Genomic DNA, 8,528 nt, shown 5'->3' with positions numbered 1-8,528 from the left:
TTATGGGCAAAAATCCCTTTTGTCATTATTTACAGTGCCACGGTGCTGAGGGGTGAAGATCAGGTCCTCAGGGTGCTGGCTGCTGTGTGACCCAAAGAGCAGAACTTGCCATCTGTTATACTTAGAAAAAGAAGTATTTCTGTCTGTGTTCAGCCCGGGGCTCTGCAGTCCAGACTTGATCTGAAACTCGGCCTCCTAAAGCCCAGCCCACCTTTTCCCTTTGCATACCAGAGCATTGCTGCTCTGAATTCCCCATCCTGCTGTGAGCCAGGTTTTTCCCATGAGCAACACTTCTTTCTCACATGCACCCAGGAGCTTGAGTTATGATCCCATCCCAAGGTTTGGGGCTTGGCAAGAAGCCAGTGATCGCTGGGCAGTTCTTCTGCACCTCGTTATCTGCACACGCATCCCTGCACATTCGCATGTACCCCATGTCACATTCCTCAAGACCAGTCACAATACTGTGCTGAAAAAGAGGGGAAAAAGATGATCTTTATTTTTATTCTCCTCTCCTGCTCAGGGAGCAGCTCCTTGCAGAATGAAATGCTAACGAGCGCCTTTGCCTTTCCTTCCTGCTGTGTCTTACTCTGGGTTAGACCCAAAATGCAGTATCACCAAGCTTGAAGTTCAATTTATCAGTGCAGTCAGGATTGATTTGTTACACTACCTGTTCTGGGGAAATGAATGTCTCCATCGCGCTCCCTTCCAATGCAGGCAGACCTTTGTTTTGCTCAGATCAGCTGTGTAATGTAAGAAGCTGACATTCCACAGATAAAGGAAAAAACCTACAAAATCCTGACTAATTCTACCCAGGCTGGCAGTGCCAGAGACTGATGCCACTTGCAAAGCACCCACCTGGTGTTGTGTTGGCTGCAGATACAGGCAGAAGTAGCACTCTCTCTCTCTAGGCTTACCTCCTACTTTTTTGTTGTTGAAGAAGCGGTGAAAAGTGTCAAATAAAATTATTATTTGGTTAATTACATGTCTCCTTTATCACTAATAACGTTATAACCGGGCATTCAGGTTGGTCCTTGGAGCTCAAATTCATAGTAAAAGTGAGGTTGAAAACAGAGTTGTTTTTTGTACAAATTTCCAGCTGTTTTGTGAGACAATGGAAATGGACTTTGGTACTGATGCTGAGGAGGAAAATTTTCACTTGTAATCTAGCACAGGGCCTCTCCATTAAGAAAGCACACAATTAAAATTCCAGTTTGTTCCCAAAACCCATTTTGATGGGATATTTAGTGAACCATATACAAATGTGGAAATTACATTTTCAGATTCAAAAGACCTACAATGTGGATTGCTGTGAAGAGTCAATTTTAAAAGACCTGTATTTTTTTCTAACAAGCCATATATGCATCTCATGTGGAGGGAAGAGTTAAGAGTTGAGCACCCTGCGGAAACACGTGGAGATCCTCACGCTCCTGCAAATGTGGCTACGAGAAGGATGTCTATAGCTGGTGCTCATTAAGCGAGACGAAATGAAAGAGCTAGTTGCTCTAAAGTAGCTTTTTTTCCTCAGGTAAAAGCAGGATTTCTTTCTCATAAATACACTGCAGCTTGACATAAACCACTTATTGCTTCAAACCAGCTCTGCGCTGCTGAAGAGCTGGAGCTCATGAGTGAGAAACTGGGTCTTGAGCAACCCTGACCTGGGTGGTTTCAGCCTGGCTGCGGGCAGTGGGGACGCTGCTTTTTGCTTGGGCTGAGGCTGCAGAAGGTTCCTGCCTCTGCGGCTAAATCCTGAGTTTCCAGAGGATGTGAGGAGCAGGGTTATGTCTGAAATGGCCTCCTTACCAGTCTCTCTCTTTTTCTGCTGCCCCCTTCAAAACCGATGTGTTTGCTGGCAATACTGCTCCAGAAATTGTGGCCATGCCTGCTCTGCAAGTCTCTAGATCCAGCCCCCTGTTAGTGTGGTCCCCCTAAAAACTGAGCAGGCAACACAGAGCTTTGGAGCACACGGTGAGCACCTCCCTTCCAGGGAAGGGTAATGGAAATGACCACGGGCCGTTTGGGATGCAGGAAATATCTTCAGGGGCTGCACAACTTTGGGTATGAGATTTCATGTTGTCCCTTCTCTGTAACTTCGGTGTTTATTGACATTTATTGTGCTTCCTTTAAAAAGGAAAAATAAAACAAACTCAACATCACATACTCTTCTTACCTGTTCCTTAATCTTACACACAGCTCAGGAAACCCTTGTTGTAAAAACTGTCTCTACTTTTAGGGCATGGGTGCACATGTATCAACAGACTAAACCTGAAGGGCTGGGGTGTTCCCCTGGCTCCCCTGAACAACATTGGCTCCATTGGTTCGTCAGCTCCAGCTCTCCTGACTGATGTCTGAAGTCACACAGCAACTGGCTCATGTCAGACCATGTGTCCCAGCACCAGGGTCTGACTGCACCCCTGAGAGTGGTGGGACAGACTGCTGGAGGTCTTATTTTAACTTGGAGCCACGCTTGTCAGAGACCTTCTCTGAAACTCAGGTGATGCTCGTGCTGAGCGCATCTATCGCGTCCAACTTCTACCCTCATTGGGTCTTTCAGTGACACTGGAGCAATGTTGGTCTGATGTTAAGATGCTCATCTTCGGGGGCTGCAGAGAACTGTGACTCCTGGCCTCCCAACAGTCATCAGGCAAATATGGACAACAGAAATAACCCTGAGCATCTCCAAAGCAGTTTCATCTGAAGGGCTCACAATTTTTGAAGAGCTGAGATGAGCATTACTGAGAACTCAATTTCCACTTCAGCCTGATCTTCTACTTTTGCAGGGCAGAGCACAGAAGCAAGGCTTGGGCACTTCACAGCCATCATCTGGATCAATATTTTCCAATGTGCACAAGTTTCCAAGAGTTTAAACTGCTGAGTTTTGCAGAACTTTAATTGTATCAAATGCAAAAAAGAAAGGGATACTCTATCAAACTAACACATAGCTAAGCACATAGAGAATTTAGGGGATAAATTAACAGAAAATAATTCATATGCTGCAAGAATAAATTGCTGAGTCCAGTAGAAGGAACCCTTATTTCTTCCTCTTTTTTTTTTTTTTTGAATGGTTCACAAGTACTTGGAAATACAAAATCTCAGGAGAAATTTGGTGGAAAGACCATGTGGAAGTGCCATCACTCAACACTACTCTCCAAATTATTTAAAACATTGCAGTAAATTTGACAAACTTCAAAGAACTTCAGTCAGCTCCAACCACCTGAAACAGCTGAAGCAAGCTGAGAAGTCCACATTGCCTTGCTGAATTAAGGTACCAAAACCTAAGCTGCAAACATGTCTGTCACTGGAGAGCTCACCATGACAGTAAATCAAACCCTTCCCACTTGATTGTGAGGCAGACATTAATAAATCCTCAAATTCTTTAAAGCAACTAGAGGCAACAGATCCTCGGGTGGTCCACACTGTTGCATACTCATGGAAGTCACGATCAGTTAAGAGTGTTTCTTCTCAATGACTTGGTATGTAAGAAGAGCTGCCTCTAGTTAGCAGGTTCTTGAGGACAAAGCTTAGTGAGAAAGAAAGTCTCCTGGTTGTTGGTAAAGCTGCTTCTGTGCTGGGTGCTAGTGCCTTTCCCAGCATGTGTCCAGGAGCTGAGCTGGCTGTTCTGCAGGGCTGAGTCGCAGGGTGAAGGTCCTGCAGTGTCAGGTAAGCCTGCTTGTCTGCTTTTTGTGTTAAGCCACTGCTGAATAACCCTGGGCTTGGGATCTCAGAGGTGAAGGATGAGGCTGTCCTGATGTTAATAGGATGTAGTTGTAACAGCATTAACCCCTCCTGCATTGCTCAGGCAGCAGGGTTAGAGTACCTCAAGGGTGAGCATGCCGCTGGGTGGCCCAGAGGGGGAGCTGGGTCTCTTTAGCTTGGAGAAGAGGAGACTGAGGGGTGACCTCATTAATGTTTACAGATATATAAAGGGTGAGTGTCAGGAGGATGGAGCCAGGCTCTTCTCGGTGACAACCAATGATAGGACAAGGGTTAATGGGTACAAACTGGAACACAAAAGGTTCCACTTAAATTTGAGAAGAAACTTCTTCTTAGTGAGGGTGACATAACACTGAAACAGGGTGCCCAGGGGGGTTGTGGAGTCTCCTTCTCTGGAGACATTCAAAACCTGCCTGGACACCTTCCTGTGTAACCTCATCTGGGTGTTCCTGCTCGGCAGGGGGATTGGACTGGATGATCTTTCAAGGTCCCTTCCAATCCCTGACATTCTGTGATGCTGTAGAAGGTGGGCATATGGTGTAGCCCAGCTCTCGGGGGCTACAAGGCTATGTTAGCCTACCATGAGGTACTACTGTCCCCCAAAAATGAGGACAGTTTTGGTTGCTTCTGGACTGTGCAGGGCAGAGCCAGCCCGAGACCTGAGCCCCTCCTTTTATCCAGCACACGGAGGAAGAATATTGAAGAATCCATCCTCCTCAGTCAGGCTTTTTGCTCAGTTTTCAAACCTAGAAAATGCTCCTCTTTCTCCTGCTCCTAGTCTCAGCTTGCTGAAACAAAGATGAAAAGCCTGAATTCCTGTAAAGGTACTTTAATGACAACCCAAACAGGCTTCCTTGAGCAGATTAACTGTCTCCTGGACTGAGGGCAGTTTGAGCTTTAGCAAAATGGGCTTATGAGAAAAATACAGCTAGTCCTGCAAAGGTGAATTTCATAAAGATGGGCACAGTGGAGACATGAGATGCTGGTAAAAGGTTAGCTGTAACATATAGCTGAGTTCTAGGTCTTTAGACATAGCTTAATTTTTTCTATAAACAAATAACACATTCATTTACATGAATAATCCACATTTCTTATGCAAATCATTTCCCTACTGCTGTTCCCACTGAGAATAATATTCGGTATAATTACCGCATTTATTTAGTGAATCTATTTACACAGGGTAGCTCTCTGTCCATGAATGCTCTTCACCAGAGAGGCCCAAAGAGCAACAGGGGAGCCCAAGCTGCCAGTCATGTGCACCCTCTGCTTTCTATTTTTGTCCTGATAAAGCATTTTGGGACCGTTTGAGATGCCTTGGCAAGAGCAGAAGGATGTCAGCATCCTGCCTCCATTCTGGGGAGAGCACCTGCTGCTGATGGGAGGCAGCTTTCCCCTGCTCGCTTGCCTGCTGTCTGAGCCCCAGCTAACCATAATGAGGCAAGGCACTCAGAATAATAACTTTCCTTTGGGTATAAGGCTATCTTAATTTTTTGTGTGTTTAAGTTGGTAATTGCCACCGAGTTTGAAAATCTTCCAGGTTTTACCACTCTTAATTATGTTCTCATGCATATGCATCGTCCGCTTGTGCGCTCATTACTGTGAGGAGATCAGAACCTGAAACGCTGGAGCCAGTTCTTCCAATTATCTCCCATACGCAGAATTTCCTGAGAAGTACCTGTCCTGTGCGGGATAGCCCAAGCTGTTTGCAGCACATCTTGCTGTCCAGAGCATGTTCTGCTCTGTGTGGTCAAATCTAGATGCGTCTCACTTGGGTTTCTCCTACCTGGGCTGTCCCCTTGCTCATAGCACCAGCTGCTGAAATGCTTGTTCAGGGGAACTTACTACAATGTCCTAATGGAAAATATTTCAACTTTCTAGGACCCTGATTGCCTCTTTACCTGTTCTTTTTGCATCTATTGATCGTTCTGTTTCAACAAGAGCCTCTGGGACTAACAAACTCTTAACAGGTTTGAATGCATTAATGAGGTGTTATGCAGGGAAAGAAAAATAATGCTGTTGGGCATCTAACTTGTTTTTGCTCAATAACAGCAAAACAAATTTGTGCAATTAAACATTACTTTGTTTTCCAAACAGCAGCCTTGAAATTTCGTCCTGCTAGTGGGAAAATGAAGCTGTTGCTTTGTTTTCTAACCAACAGCGATGATTTCATGACGGAAAATGAGATTTTAATCCACCTGAGGATGTTCAGGGTTGACAATTGTTCCTGTGTATAGGTAGGCAGGATTTGTTGCACAGTGTATATTTTCCTGTAGGAGATCGCAGTGGATCTCATGAAAAGATCAATGTGGGGCACGCATAGACCTTGAGGTTATGCCTGCTTTTTGCACAGAGTAGCTGTTTGCTTTTAACTGTTTTTCAAGGAGATGCAGGTTTAATTGTTAGCCCCTTGGAGGTTTTGCACTGAGAGCAGGAGATTGCCTGATCAAATATAAATCACTCCATCTTTATACATAGAGCATTTGATTGTATATGGAAAAAATGTCTATTCCCAGACACTTCACCTAAATAATGGGATTGAAATATCATTAGGTGGTGTATGGCTCACTCTTTTCAGCTTTTGGATCCCTGAAGAAAGGGGGATGAACAGTCAAGATTTCTTTTTTCTACAAAACATTTTGTAGGAGGAAGAGGGTAAAACTTTTCATCCAGCTGTGAAAATGCTCCTTACCACAAAATGCCTGGTGCAATATTACATATTGCCAGCTGTGTGGCATCAGGCCACAGTTACATATCACAGAAGTAGAGATTTGGCTCTGAAGTCTGCTTAACACCTGCACACAAAAGGAGAGAGGCATTAAAGGTGCTTTAAGGACAAAGCTTTATTTTGGCTAATGTGTTCTCTCACCCATCCCCTGACTTGGTCTTTATTCTGTTGAGTGTCACCTGTCCGAACTCCAATTACAGGCTTGAAGGTGTCTAAGGGCTAAAAGGACTGATTTAGCCTATTCACAGTAACAAAAGGGTTTTGTCGGAGTTCTGGCAGGGTTCTCTGCTCTCTTAGAGATGGATGGGGGTGTGTGCAGATGCATGCACAGGGGAGCACATCTCCTTGGGAGGCAGCTGAGCAGCTCTGCTGCCCCCGTGATGTTTCAGCAGCACTGGGGTCCCCCAGGAGCAGAGGTGCCTGGCAGAGCTGCGCTGAGAGCTGCAGGTCACCCGGGTCCTTATGGTAAAGATTCGTCTGCCCTGTGCTATGTTTGCATATTGATTGTTTGCTGCAACTTGGCCCATGAAGCTATTTGCTGCCTTTTGTCTCAAATGCTCTTTTGTGGCTATTTGTGGTGGCTGCCACTGGTTGCTGATGCAGTGACCTGGAGCTAGACGGCTGCCTTCTGGCCACAACACTGAAAAGACAGGCTGTGGGATCAGCAACCATCACTTTTCCATGGGCTCTATCCCAGCAAATGCCAGTGTTGGGGAGCATTAGGAGAGATGATCAACCACCAGACACATCTGGAGACGTGCAGGACACAGAAGACTTGGCTCTACTGTGGCAATAAGCTACACAAAAGCAGAGCTGGTCAAATGCAGCCAGTGAACAGTACTGAAGGTGGTCACAGCAGACGAGCACTACCCAAGGGATCTGTTCTTGTGCTCCCTAATATGTCCCTTCAGCCACATGCTGAAGTCAACGTTTCTCCCTTCAAACCTCTCATTGCTCTGGTCCTTGTTCCCACACCTGTTTGTACTGGCACCACTGGGCACATGGCAATGCTGGGAGCTGGTAAAAAGAACCTAGAAACACCTGTGCTCCAGCAAATGGAGGCAAAGACTGGGGAGAACGTGAATTAAACACAAGTCCAAGTGGGTGGCCATTTGATTGTAGTTGCTAAAGATGCAAGATAGAATACCTTGTGGTAGGCAAGAATTACCTCCCACAGTCCTCCAGCCTTATTATGGAGAAGTCTTTGCATTTGTCCCAAATGGTGGGGGACCTCAGAACCACCTCCTTCATCTGTGAAGCTAGGCTGAAGGTGGGAGCCTGACTTGTAGAACTGCAAGTGAATGTCTGGATGTGTGCTGGTACCCATCTACTTGGGGAACATCTTGTGTTCCTGCAGATGACTTGATGAGAACTTCAATTAGCAAATGCTATTAAAGTAGCTCTCCTCTTTATTATTTTTTTTTTTTAATGCATAGCATTTCCTGACAGCTTAAACCTTTAATTAACTGGAGATGCCATTATGGAAAGTTTGCTAGAGAAGAATACTTGTGGTTTAATTAAAATGAAAAGAATCCTTTACAGTTACTGAAAAAGATCTGCTTGCAACTCCAACAGTGGCAAAAAGCCCGCAGGATTTCCTCCATTTCCCTTTGTGATTGCAGCAGTGGGTAAGGAGGTGCAGAGCGATTCCGTTGCCTGAGTGTAGAAGGTGAGGGCTTCACAGCTTCATGTTTGACCCTCCAGTTTAGGCTGCAGATGTAGGACAAGCTACAGTTCTGTTATCTTGGTGAGGAAAAGCACACAGCCAGCTATAAAGCTTTTACTTCTTTTAGAAGAACTTTAACTTATAGTTCTCCTGATATGAGGATAGAGCTGTCTCCGACATTTGTGGTCTTCTCTGAGGGCACGCAGGGAGAACATTGTTCAACATAGTCACAGATTTATTTTTTTTTCTGGCTTACAATATAGCACAAAAGAGCTTACCTGCCACAAAAATGTAGGATAATATTTTCAGTATCTTCAACAGCCTTCACAGAAGCTGCTTTTTGAGATGGTAGGGTAGTCCCTGAGGTGTCAGAGAGTCCTCGCTGTCTTCCACAACCCTGAGGACTGTGTGTGATGGGAGCTGTAT

This window comes from Patagioenas fasciata, chromosome 3 (genome assembly GCF_037038585.1).
Source record: "Patagioenas fasciata isolate bPatFas1 chromosome 3, bPatFas1.hap1, whole genome shotgun sequence".
Taxonomy (NCBI): Eukaryota; Metazoa; Chordata; class Aves; order Columbiformes; family Columbidae; genus Patagioenas; species Patagioenas fasciata.
Note: the sequence above shows the minus strand (reverse complement) of the source record.